This window comes from Zosterops lateralis (genome assembly GCF_965231275.1).
Source record: "Zosterops lateralis genome assembly, chromosome: 5".
NCBI lineage: Eukaryota > Metazoa > Chordata > Aves > Passeriformes > Zosteropidae > Zosterops > Zosterops lateralis.
Genome location: NC_139766.1, coordinates 27341202 through 27353277, shown reverse-complemented (window position 1 = coordinate 27353277; position 12076 = coordinate 27341202).

Genomic DNA, 12076 nt, shown 5'->3' with positions numbered 1-12076 from the left:
CCCTCAAAGAATTTAGGGGGAAAAAAAAGAGGGAGAGAGACAAGAATGGGAAACATCTCTGTGGCGTGGTGACTCTCCCCAGCTCAAGAGCTGACACTGAACATTGGGGTTATCTCAGCTCCATACTCCAGTTGAGCTTGTTTACTCCTTTGTGCAATGATGAAGTTGTGCTGGCTCACTTTCAAGCTATTGCAACAGTCACATCCTGAGACTCTTCCTCCATCTGTCTGTCTTCAGACTGTAGCACATTCCCATTTATTGCACCAGGGACAGAGAAAAAATTGGGTCAAGAGAAAGACAGGTCGGTGCTTGCTCCTTTGTGGCAAAAGCAGCACCAAGGCTTTCAGCTGTGCCTGTGGCACAATCAGAGTAGATGCTTGCTGCAGTTCTGGACTGAGTTGGCAGGTAGATACCTGAGAGAGAAAAAGATTCTGATGGATTAGGTCAACCTGGGGATGCAAAGCTTCTCTAAACAATTTTGAGAACAGAGAGTGGTGAAAAAGAGGAACAGGATCAAAAAAATGCACACAGTTCCTTTCCAGCCTCTTCTGCCTCTAGTATCATCTGGTTGAAGTTGATGTGGGTCACTGTGGCTTGAACAGGCTGGGTGATTGCAATCCTAAATGTTCCTACGCTACACAAAAAGACAGGAGATTTTGAAAAAAAAACCCCATAGTTTTATGAAAGTATTGATAAGTCTTCAGTATGCTGCTTCAGGAAAATGAGTTATGCAGCACTTTCAGCACCATAGATAATATTAATACAAGAAAAAATTAGGAGAATATGACTGCATATAACATTTAGGCTACTTTTTACTTTATTTGACAACTGCTTTGAACAGAAAATAGCATTTTAGAAAGATTTTTTACTTCCTATACTCATATTAAAAGAATTTTGAGGTGCAAAGGTCACTGTTTTTTCTGAAGGGTGTGATGACATAGATCAAAAAGTTATATCATGGCATTAAATTTGCTTCATTACAAACTTTGATCACTATTGGGTTGTTATGATTCTTATTGGAGAAACCCTTTGAAAAAATCAGCTCCCACTAGCACAGTTTTGAAATGCTATCTCAAGCATCTCTTTTGAAATTCCTTTGAAATATTTTTGTCACATTATTTGTTCATGCTAGTTTGTTTTCCTAATCTTTGAATTTTATATTTTCACAAGGAACCTTTTATTAAAAAAAAAAAAAAAAAACCAAACAAACAAACAAAAAAAAAACCTGAATAGCTTCCTCATAAGAGAAAAAGATATGCCAAGTTTACTGAGTATATTTTATATTACTTGCCACTTTGATAGTTACCTAATATGCAGACACAGGCATAATTTCAAGTTGGTAGTGTTACCTTACATTTTGATTTCAAGAATGCTGTTTTATTTACATGACCTGACATACTCCCATGAACTAGCAAAGTTGTGCAATTCTTCTCCTGTGTTTTCATCTCTTAGCACAGATCTGTAATTTTCAGAAGAGAAGGATATTGCACCATTTCTGGATCAAGTGTAGATAACTTAATAAGTCATCTCTTCCAGAGAAAGATTACAATAATTTATTATTTGATATTCTAACTAATACAGAAACTGCTGAAACCAGCTTTATAACTGTCTAGAGTAAAGAACTGAAAAAATAAAGCATAGGGAACCATATGAATAAACCATACACAGAAGCAATTTATTATTGTAGCCTTCTATGTACTTATATCTGCAAGGATAATTTATCCATCAACTTTCCTAAATTATCTGCATTTTCCCTTTACACCTGAGTTTGTTTCCAGCAGTGGCTTGTTTGGGAGTTTTTTGCAGAATGTAATCAGTCAAGATTAGAATAGTGCCATAAAAGATGCTTTTATACACATGGATATCTATAAATGGATATATATAAATATAGATAAGCCTGTCCCAGAGTCTGCAGTCACATGGCTGACAGGCCAAGTGTGACAGTCGTGGTCTCAGCTCCTGTGTCAGACTGGTCCCAGTGGCAGCCTGCAGAGCTCAGCACTGCAGCACTGAAGCTGCTCTGGCTTGCTCCCAGGGGAGATGGAGATGCTGTGGAGCAGGGGGTGCTGCTGCACTGGGAGCATCAAGGGCTCTGTGCTGGAAGTGATGCTGGTTCTGCACCTGCCAGACAGGCTGGGGTTCACAATGGGACTTAAACACAAAGCTTCTCACATGGTTAAAGTTTAAGGGAAACCACAAAACAAAAAGTTCAGAATGCGTGGACATGACTGTAAGAACAGCTGTACTGAGTCAGACCACAGGCCCATGGTCAATAGTAACACAGAAATAGAGGTAAATGCAGGAGACATTTCATATTTTATGTTTACTAATTCCCAATGTCCATTAATTTTTCCAGCTGCACTCTTTACCCCAGCAGATTCTCAGCCCCTGCACATCCAGCATCAAGGAGTCCCTGGAAAGAAGCATCATTAGAGGTTCAGGAAAGATGAGTACCACACAACAATACAGAAATTGGCAGGGTTGGAAGGACTCAGAGTCAAAATGTGAAATCAGCTTTTTGAGATAGTAATAAAGAAAACGTAAATTACAGCCAGCAAATATTAGGCAGAAAATTAATAGGAAGGGACATCATAAATTTCATAAAGAGAAGCACTAAAATGTTTAAAACAAACAGTAATTCTTTACCTGTATCAGAAGGAAGATCTTAAAGAAAGAACATGGGGTTTTCTGGGTCACTAAGGATAAAAGGCAAAATAGACACAATTACCAAGAAGCTAGGTGATTTCCTTTCATTTATATTTATCATCAGAAATATGGAAAGGTCTCTGCACTGAAGTTGGTCACTTCTTTTAAGAACCACTAGGCCATCTTGCAGATGAAATAGTCAGAAATAGAATTTACAATGCAGTAAGTTTCCAGTTCAAGATGTTGTATATATGTAAAGGCTGTGATGAAGGTCAGGACTGGATTTGCTGAGCAGCCAGTAACAACATACAGTATCCATGGTGGCTCTTCCATGGATAAATGGAAGGAGGCCAAAGGACTGCAAAGGCCACAGGTGCCCTTCAAAATCCTCTAGAGCAAGGAAGTCTGCCAATGTAGTCTATTGGCATCAAGCTGGGGAGAATCACTGGCAGGGAAAAGGACCAGGACCGTGGGCAAAAAAGAGGTTAAGGGCTGAAGTGACCAAAGTAGGATGAAATCCGGCATGAGAAAGTGCAGGATCATCTACCAATGGGATATCAACAGTTTTTGCTGTGGATATAAGAAAGACTTGTAGACTGATGGGATAATCTTGATCTCTTGCAAACATAATGGTGAAAATAAAATAAATTAAATAAATTTTTTAAAAAAAGCTAACAGATAACAGCATATATCAGGATAGAAATTAGCATCAGAGAGATGGAAGAACAAACACCATTCTACAAGGCACTGGGTTGACCTTGTTCAGCTGTAATCAAGAATACCCACGAAAAGAAAATCCTAGGTACAGGAGAAGAGCTACCTTGAAAGTGGGAGTACACCTGGTGAGCTTGGCTACCTCAGTCTGTCAAACTGAAAACTGAAAAAGTATACATGTCTTTGAAAATTTATCAGCAGAGTAAATACCAGAAGGGAGAAAACTCTTAAAAAAAAAAAAAAAGGCAAAAGAAAAAATGCCCTAAAAATATTGGTAAATAAAACATCATCAATAAAGTAAATATTGATGATGCACCTGTTTAAGATGATAGATAAAGTGCTTCCATTTTGTCCTCTATGGTGGGCTGCTCACCAGGAGCACTACAGCAGTCTGAGAGGTGAAAAATCTCTTATGGCCCTAGTCTCAGTCTCTGTATAATCCTGAAGAGCATTTGTTTTGCCAGAAGGAAGAAACAGCAAAGGTAAGTGGGCATCAAACTCTTGTGTCCCATTGCCAGTTTAGAGAACAAAGCTATGAAGCAATGGCTCCTCTTATGGGGAGGAGGCATCTCCCCCACCAATAACCTCTGCTATATATGCACCAATTCATCCTTGCTGGTGGCTGCAGTAACTGCAGTCTGATTTTCTCTTTAAGAGGCAGAGATTTGCTCATGCTGAGAGTTAGTGCTGAATTATGACACTTCACAAACCACTGCAGCACACAGAGGTATAAATCTGTTTATCAGGGTTTTTAAAGGTCTTAAATAAAAGGAAACCATTATTGCACTGATGGTTCATTAACTGGCTTCTTAGAAGTTCAGTATTTGCTCTGGATTTTATAGATTACCAGGCAGGTCATCAGAAAGATTACACCTTTCTGAAGCTTGCAATAATTAGCTGCTAGCTAGGATTAGTCCTCAGTATTGAATTAAAGTGCTGGGACAGCAGGCAAGAAAAAGACCAGGAATGGAACCAAAGCTGCAACCTGCTAAACTTCACTGATACCTGGCACTCTCCTGAGAGCAGCTCAGCACATTGTTAGAGCATCAGCTTGTGAAGGCTCCTTCTCAGCACACAGCCCTTCAAAAGTGGTGTGTGTGGAGGTGGCAGCATTTCACTAAATACCTTGGCCATGTCCTGGGTCATCTTGTTACACCACCACAAATAAAGGAACAGGCAAAGCTAGAAGCTGTATTTGCAGAATGGTCTGGACCTCATGTTATTTATATCTGTAAAACAATTAGCCCTTGCACTCTTCTTTCAACACTCAATTCTATCTTCTTTTTGAAACGATAAAGAGAATTAAGTTTGTGGGTATTTCTTAAGCAACTCTGAACACAGCTGCTATCAGTGTGGTCTCAGGGATTTCTCTCTCTTTTTCAGCACTCAACATCTAAGTTTCTTCAAATAATTTTATATATGGGCTGGTGCTGTGCCAACCTCTTCTCATTTGTGTACACTTGTTGCCTCTTCGCTGCTGACAGACAGAAAACAAAGATTTTTCCCAAGGTGTAGAGAAATATTTCATTTTGCTTGCTCAGCTCACATGGCAAACGCCACCCTTGCTTTGTGAAATTCCTTGTCATTTCTCTATCTCCCCTTCTTCTCTTCTTCCAGAAGCAAGAATATTTTGTCTTGAAATAAATTTTCTGCATTTCACTTGCTATTTTTGTGAATAGTGTGAGGCAAATGCCTACTTTTCATTATTCTAGCAACCAGCCAGTTTTTAGGCTTTTTTCTTCAAAGCATTGGGAATCCTTACCTGAATAGGGATGCTGGTACACCTCTGTGGGTGTGACTCACTCTTCACCTCTGGGGACATCACCTGCAACTCAGGGAGCAGAGCTCTGTAATTTGAAGCTGAAGGACAACACTTCTGTTTCTATGGTCACAACTCACTGAGTTTTAGAAATAATTTGTGTCAGCCACATCCTAAGTCTGTGCCACAACTCCATTGACATACCCACAAAATCTATTAGAAAAATACAGTTTGACTGCATTGAACGAAAATGCTGTGTATTTCCTACAAAAAAAGTGACAAATTCCAGCGTTAACCATGGAAAACGAGGTCTCTGTATCAGCACACATGGAGGCAGAAGGGGATTAGAGTCCTTTCAATAATTAAAAATGTATAAAGTTGAGGCTTGATTCAAAGCCTGCATCACAACCTATTGAACTTTCTGGAGTAATTCCAGAGGCTGCAGTCAACTTTGGATCAGTTCCAGTCTCCAAAAAAGAAGTAGGTGAAATTTATTAACCTGAGGTATACGTGAGCTCACATTAGACAAACTAATAATTTCATTTGCTGCTTCAACTCCATGCATCATGTCAAGTCTGAGGCCTTTTTAGCCTCTTAAAAACAGCTGTAGCATGAATGGTCTGAAGAAAACACAAAGTAGATGTCTACACTACACAGCAGGGTATTCTGCAGAGACCCCAGAGCCACTGCTGGCTGCACATTGTCCCCTCAGCTGCATGGCACCATGCCCAGGCTAATAAGACCTGCTGAGCAACACAGTTTGTTAATGTCATGGCAGCTTGGCTCTTGGAGCTTCCCAGCTCCTCTGCTCCTTGTGCCCATCCCCACATGGAAACTCCACCAGTTTCTGTCCTATCCACACAGCAGCTCACAGGATTGCTCCCTGATATGTTTCTCCTGAAATGGCTCAGGTCAGCCAAAATCACCTTGTTAAGCCAATTAAGTTAGCCTGGTCTGTCTCTGTTGGCTATTAAAAAAAGGAATGGCTTTATGGGGGGTGCCCTATGGGCAGATGCAAGTGGTGTGGAGCTGCTGGGAGTGTAATGATAAACAGCTGTGTCAGGACATCTGTCACCCAGCTGCCACTAAGGAATTTACCCCAGAAATGTTGCCTTGGTCTGTCATCTTAAAGTGTCTGTGTCTTTTTCTCCCTTAAAAGACAGTGTGCCAAGTCCTAAACATTTTATCCCAGGCAATGCTTGCAGCCTTCTACACTAGTACAACTGTTTTGTTCTTAAGCAAAGCTGTATCTCAGCTTCCATTCAGGAATTTGGGATTCAACTTCATATTGATAAAAAGGCATCAAATGCATGTAGAGCAATTACAAATAAACACAGAAAAATAATTTACTGACTGTCACATTTCAGTTCTTATAGAAGAGAAGGCAAGTGTAAAAGGAGAATGGTATTGCTCCATTTGCTATGGGTTCCTAAGCTGAAAAAAATCCCTGCATCCTAAACACACCAACACTAATATGGTAGGGTAATATTTTCCTCAACTTTGGTTTTGTCAAGTCTTATTCCTTCTTGAGATCGTCGGCTATGTTCCTATGTGAGAAGAAAGTCTATGACTGCAAGTTTCTCACTAGTGCTGCACTTTCTAAATATTAAAAAGGCAGTAGTGGCAATGTTGCTCAAAGGAGTTGTGGTAGGCAACATTTTACCACCATGCTTTAATGTTGCTTTTAAAGTGGAGTGAATCAGCACTGTTTTCCAAATTCCAGGAAGAGGATATAACTCTTAGGAACTCTAGAGGAATGGAAATAACAGTTGGTCATTTTACTGCAAAAAGCAATATTGCTCTAATGCATCATTTGAAACCTTCACACAGTTCATTACACGTATATTTTAAATCAAAATGTAAGAGAGTTAACCCCGTAAATCTAAAAATGATCTTCTGGAAATGATAATACTTTCTTGATAGGCCAGGTTTTGCACCATTGAAATGAAGAAAAGTTTTTATTTTCTTGGGAAAAGATGACAAACCTTCACATTGTCAAAGATCAGCCCACTATTTTAAAAGACAGCAACACCAACTGAACATATTGAGTGCTGTATTACAGGCATTTTCTCTTGTGAGTCAAAATATTTTCCTGAGTAGTTTAACAAAATGTTCATCAGCTCAGCATAAAATGATCCCACTCTCCCCTACATGGTACTCGCTCTAAGGAGCAACCTTCTCCAGGAAAATCCGTAAAAATTTCCAGAGGTGAAGATGAATGTATGGAATGTGGAAAGGGGAGGACTGGAAAATAGACCTCCTACCCACATTAAAAAAAACCCACATCTGAAAAATTCTCCAGCTCTTCCTACATCACTACCCTGTGCCTAAAAAAAAAAAAAAACCAAAAAAAAAAAAAAAAACAAAAAAAAAAAACCAAACAAAACCTAGGAAAATCTCATAATAATACTTTTCTCCCAAACATTAAGGGTTAACATTTAGTAGTAAGAAAGCAAGAGGAAGGGTCAGACAAACTTGTGAGCAGAAGACACCCACTGCTGCAGCCTCCAAGGCTATCGCATAATGAGCAGCAGAATTTGCCCAAGAGAGTGTAAAGCCAGTTCAAATGAGGTTTTTATGACATCAGACAGACCTGGAGAGGAAGACACTGGCTGATGGAGATTGATATATGTGATCTCAAAATGAAAAACTGTCTAGCCTCCTTTTACAGCCATATCCACTGGGAAGGAACTTAGAGTTGCCAGCTCTAGCCTTCTATGTGCAGGTACTCAAGCTGAGCTGGTTATCTGTGCACTCACGGAAAAAGAGACATGTCTCCAGAGAGTGATTCAGGAAAGCACTTAATCACATACTTAAACTCTGAAGTGTGCTGAAACAACATTGAATTCTCTAATTAAAAGGGAACATTTCCAGGGTATAGCCATAGTGATGAGAAATGCAATGGGCATGAAATACTAAGAACATCAATCCCCTGTCGCCTCTAGTTAGAAACTGCTCTCAAGATTTCTCTTTTAGAGCACATGCCTTTAGCTGAGCAATTGCAGAAGTAGAAGCAGGACCAGGTCAGTAAAGAAATCATTAAGTAAGAAAGTCTTCTGATTCAAAGGCCCGTTGGACTTGGTTCCCAAGGGGAGACCCCTGTACACTTACACTGATGAGTGGTATTAACAATAGCACTCTCAGCCCATCTTGAAAATCCACTATAGTACCTCTAAAATGGTTCACTTGAAACACTATAAACAAGACAGCTTTTGTGTTCACAGCAACAGAAATGTTTGTTTACAGTGAAGTGTGTGTGTCTCTCTCTGATGCTCTTTGAGTATTTCAAGCTGAAATCCTCTATGCACTATAATGACTGTTTCCCAAAGAATTTGAACACACTGCTGACTATTTTAGGCAAATCAAAAGTAAAAATATCCCCTTGACAATGTTGTATATTCTATTTCAATTAAAAAAAAAAAAAAAAAAAAAAAAAAAAAAAGTATGTGCGTAAATGCTGAGGCATACTTACATTTTATAATCATTACTTAGAGCAGAGGGTGGGTGGTTGTCTTGTTTTTGACAGTTCTCACATTTTTGTAGTCTGGGGAAATGTGGAATAACAGGCAGTTCTGACACCCTGTAAAATATATAGCATCACCAATTCTTGTACTTTGGTTTTTTCTTCCTGCCAGTGACGGTTCATTTTGTCTCACTTCAGGCATCCAGTCTAGAAGTTTATTCAAGCAGGCTGGAATACAGTCCATGAAGGAAAATAAATATGCTGAAATGCTCCAAACCTGTGCTTTTTACATGTTAATTTCTTTTTCTTGGGTTGTTGTACTTAAATAAAATTCTTTTCAGGTATGTGATTAAATTGTTACCATTCAGTATTAACAGAAAATAACCTGTGTACACATTTCCACTTGAAAAAAAAAAAAAAAAAAGAGAAAAAAAATCTATTTCCACCAAATGTGTCTTACCATACATAAATTTTTTGTATTTATATTTTCTGGATTTTTTTTTTTTTTTTTGAATGAATGAGCACTTGTTATAGTGCCTCACCATCTTCAGAGCAAAGGCTGCAAGTTTTCACACTAAATGCCAGCAGTGCACATATCTCCCAAAATTTGCAGTAAAACTTTAGTAGGATACTTGGATCTCAAAGCCAACAGTCTGTTGCTCACAAAATGATAGTAAAATCTAGTGTACGCTGTAGTAGTGTGATTTTGGTTTTATCAGTTTTGTGTATGTATTTGTTCCTTGTTTTACATTGTTTTTATAAGTTGTAATGGTTTGCCCCATGTCACCCATGTTCAACCCTTCTTGGTTTTACCCCAATCCCAGTTATATGTCAATCATAAGTTATACAGCCCCCAGGCCTTGTCTGTCACTTTGGGGTCTCTCCCAAAAGTCTGGAAAGTTCCAGTGAGGGCCTCAAATGATTGGACAAGTCTTTGGCTGTCTCCCCACCTGAACTATTGATTTGTTATAATATGTGTAATTTACCTGCAGAGCCATACCCACATGATCCCTATTTGTCCTCAGTTAAACCCATCCCTGAGTTCCTCCCCCCAATAAAAGATATTACTTTGGGGGGTTTCCCACTTTTTCCCGCTGCTTCTGCTGAGGAGTCACTTCTGCTGAGGGCTGTCTGCTGAGCAGATACCCTGAACTGAGGTTATCCCCCTGGGGGATGGATAAAGCCAGTAGTTAGCCCTGAGCAGACTCCCTCTGTCTTTCCTGCTGTCATCACTTCGCTCCTTCAAGCAAACAAGAACCCAAGGGATTGGTGAGGTTCATCCAGCTACGAAGCCATGCCCTTTACTGTCGAGGTGCCAGGGCTGGCCAAGGCAGAGAGAGACTGACACCACAACAGTACACAATAATTCAATGTAAAAATTCTCTCCCTGAGCATTTAGTAAAGTACATTCTTATTGTTGTTGTTGTTGTTGTTGTTGTTGTTGTTGTTGTTGTTTGAAAATGTAGGTGTTTGAGGAGTAATGTATGACAATGCATAGAAGAATATCATAGGAATAGCTATCCTGTGTTACATTACAATCTAGGGTTTGTATGCTCAAAGTTCTCAAAGTTCTTTCATCAGTCAGTATTATCTCAGAATCTGACCTTGCAGTTGATGAAATCAAAGAGTACTTTGTCACTGATTTCAGAGGAACATGCTCTAAAAGAGTAGGCATTCCTCAAAGTGAAACACCTCCTTATTCCAAAACTTTTAAGTAACCTATAGGAAGACATAGAATACTGGAATGACAATTTGTTGAATACAAAAGGGCATGTGGCTCAAGAGTATAAACAAATGCATCAGCATGCACAAGCACTCCTTCATACTGGGCTGATCTTTAGGGAGTAACACAGACAACAGCATTTGCGAAACTTGGTCTCTGGTCTTGTCTCTCATCATCTGTTCTCAGTGATGCATTTTCATCATCCTCACTCAACATATGAACAGGAAATGTCAGTAAATGTTCTCTAAGACGCAGAGAAGAGGAAGCTCCAATAAACAATTCTTTCTACAAGAAACTGAGAAACTTAAATAAATAAATAAAATCAACTTTGGCAGTGTAAAAGCAGTGACAGAATTCTGTACAATTTTAGCAGACATCTATTTTGAATCAAGGGGCAGTTTGTTCTGCATAGCAAATGCAGCAAAGTAGTTTGGTTCCTTGAGGTTTAATATTGGACTAATGACACCTTAGAAGAATAGAAAAAGAAAGCTGATAGAAATTCTTCTGCACTGCTGTTATTTCTGGGTTGCCCACAGCATTGCTGACATTGCCATTGTTGCAAAAAAGCATTACCTCTTTTTCCTGTGGATACCTACATCAGTCTATTCAGGTTTGCATTTGAATATAAGCCTTCAGAGAGAATACATTTATTTAGACAACGCATTGGCACCTCCTGCTATTTCATAACCTGCATATCTGGCAAACTGTTTTGCCTTCATGTTGCTGAGATGCACACATGCATTGTGATCCATTCAAATAAACACTTGCACTTATTTCAGTGCAGAGCACTTTCAGTCTTCTCTTGTGCTTCAAAACCTATTCCTTTGATCCAAAATACTGATAATAATTTTCACATTAAATCAGTGGCTATACATACATCCAAATACCACAATAGCAGAAGGGCAATAGGGTCCTAAAAAAGGAGCATTTTTAGATTATTAAGTACTAGATTGTAAAATGCAAATTAGGAAAAATAGCTAATTCCTCTGGCATGGATAATTAAAACAGAAGTATACAAATACTTCTTGTGTTAGATGGAAGACATAATTGAGGCCCAAAAGTAATCACTCATCCCATCTCCTTATCTGTAACATATATCTTCTTTTAAAAAATATAATTTACATTATAAACTTAGCCTATGAATATTTTCTCATATAAGTAGCCCTTAAAATTGTAATTTATTCACTAAAAGATGCATACTGCTGGGATTTTCTGAGTGTTCTGATAGTGTGCCAAATGTATATATAGAGATATAGAGATATATAGAGAGATACATAGATATCTATAGTAGTCACAAAATCTTTCAATCAGTTTTTAATAAATTCTGTTAGCAAATTCAAATGGTCTACAAAGAATTTACCATAAGACTTGGAGGATTACCTAACTGGAGAGACTTGGCTTTCACCTTGGCCTACACTTACTCTCAGTTCTGCTGCAGCCCTACTCCAAGCCTGGCTTTAAGATTTAGCAGCTTTCTAGTAGTCGACAGCTCTCTAACAGTCCCCAGGAGGTTTTCTGTAAGGATCTGTTTGACCCTTGCTGTAACTCACTCCTGAATTCCTGCCCCACTTTTCTTCTAGCTGTGTACAAACTCACCAAGCTGTGCCTACAAACCAGCAAAGCCTTCTCAGTGCTTTCCCAAGAGGGTGGGAAATGGCCAACAGCATGAAGTGGCCCAGGCAAATATCACCATCCTGCTTCACTTTCTAAAATAATTAAAGCAAATTTCCTGCTGCTTTCTGCTAGTTAGTGTATGTGAGCAAACTCTCAT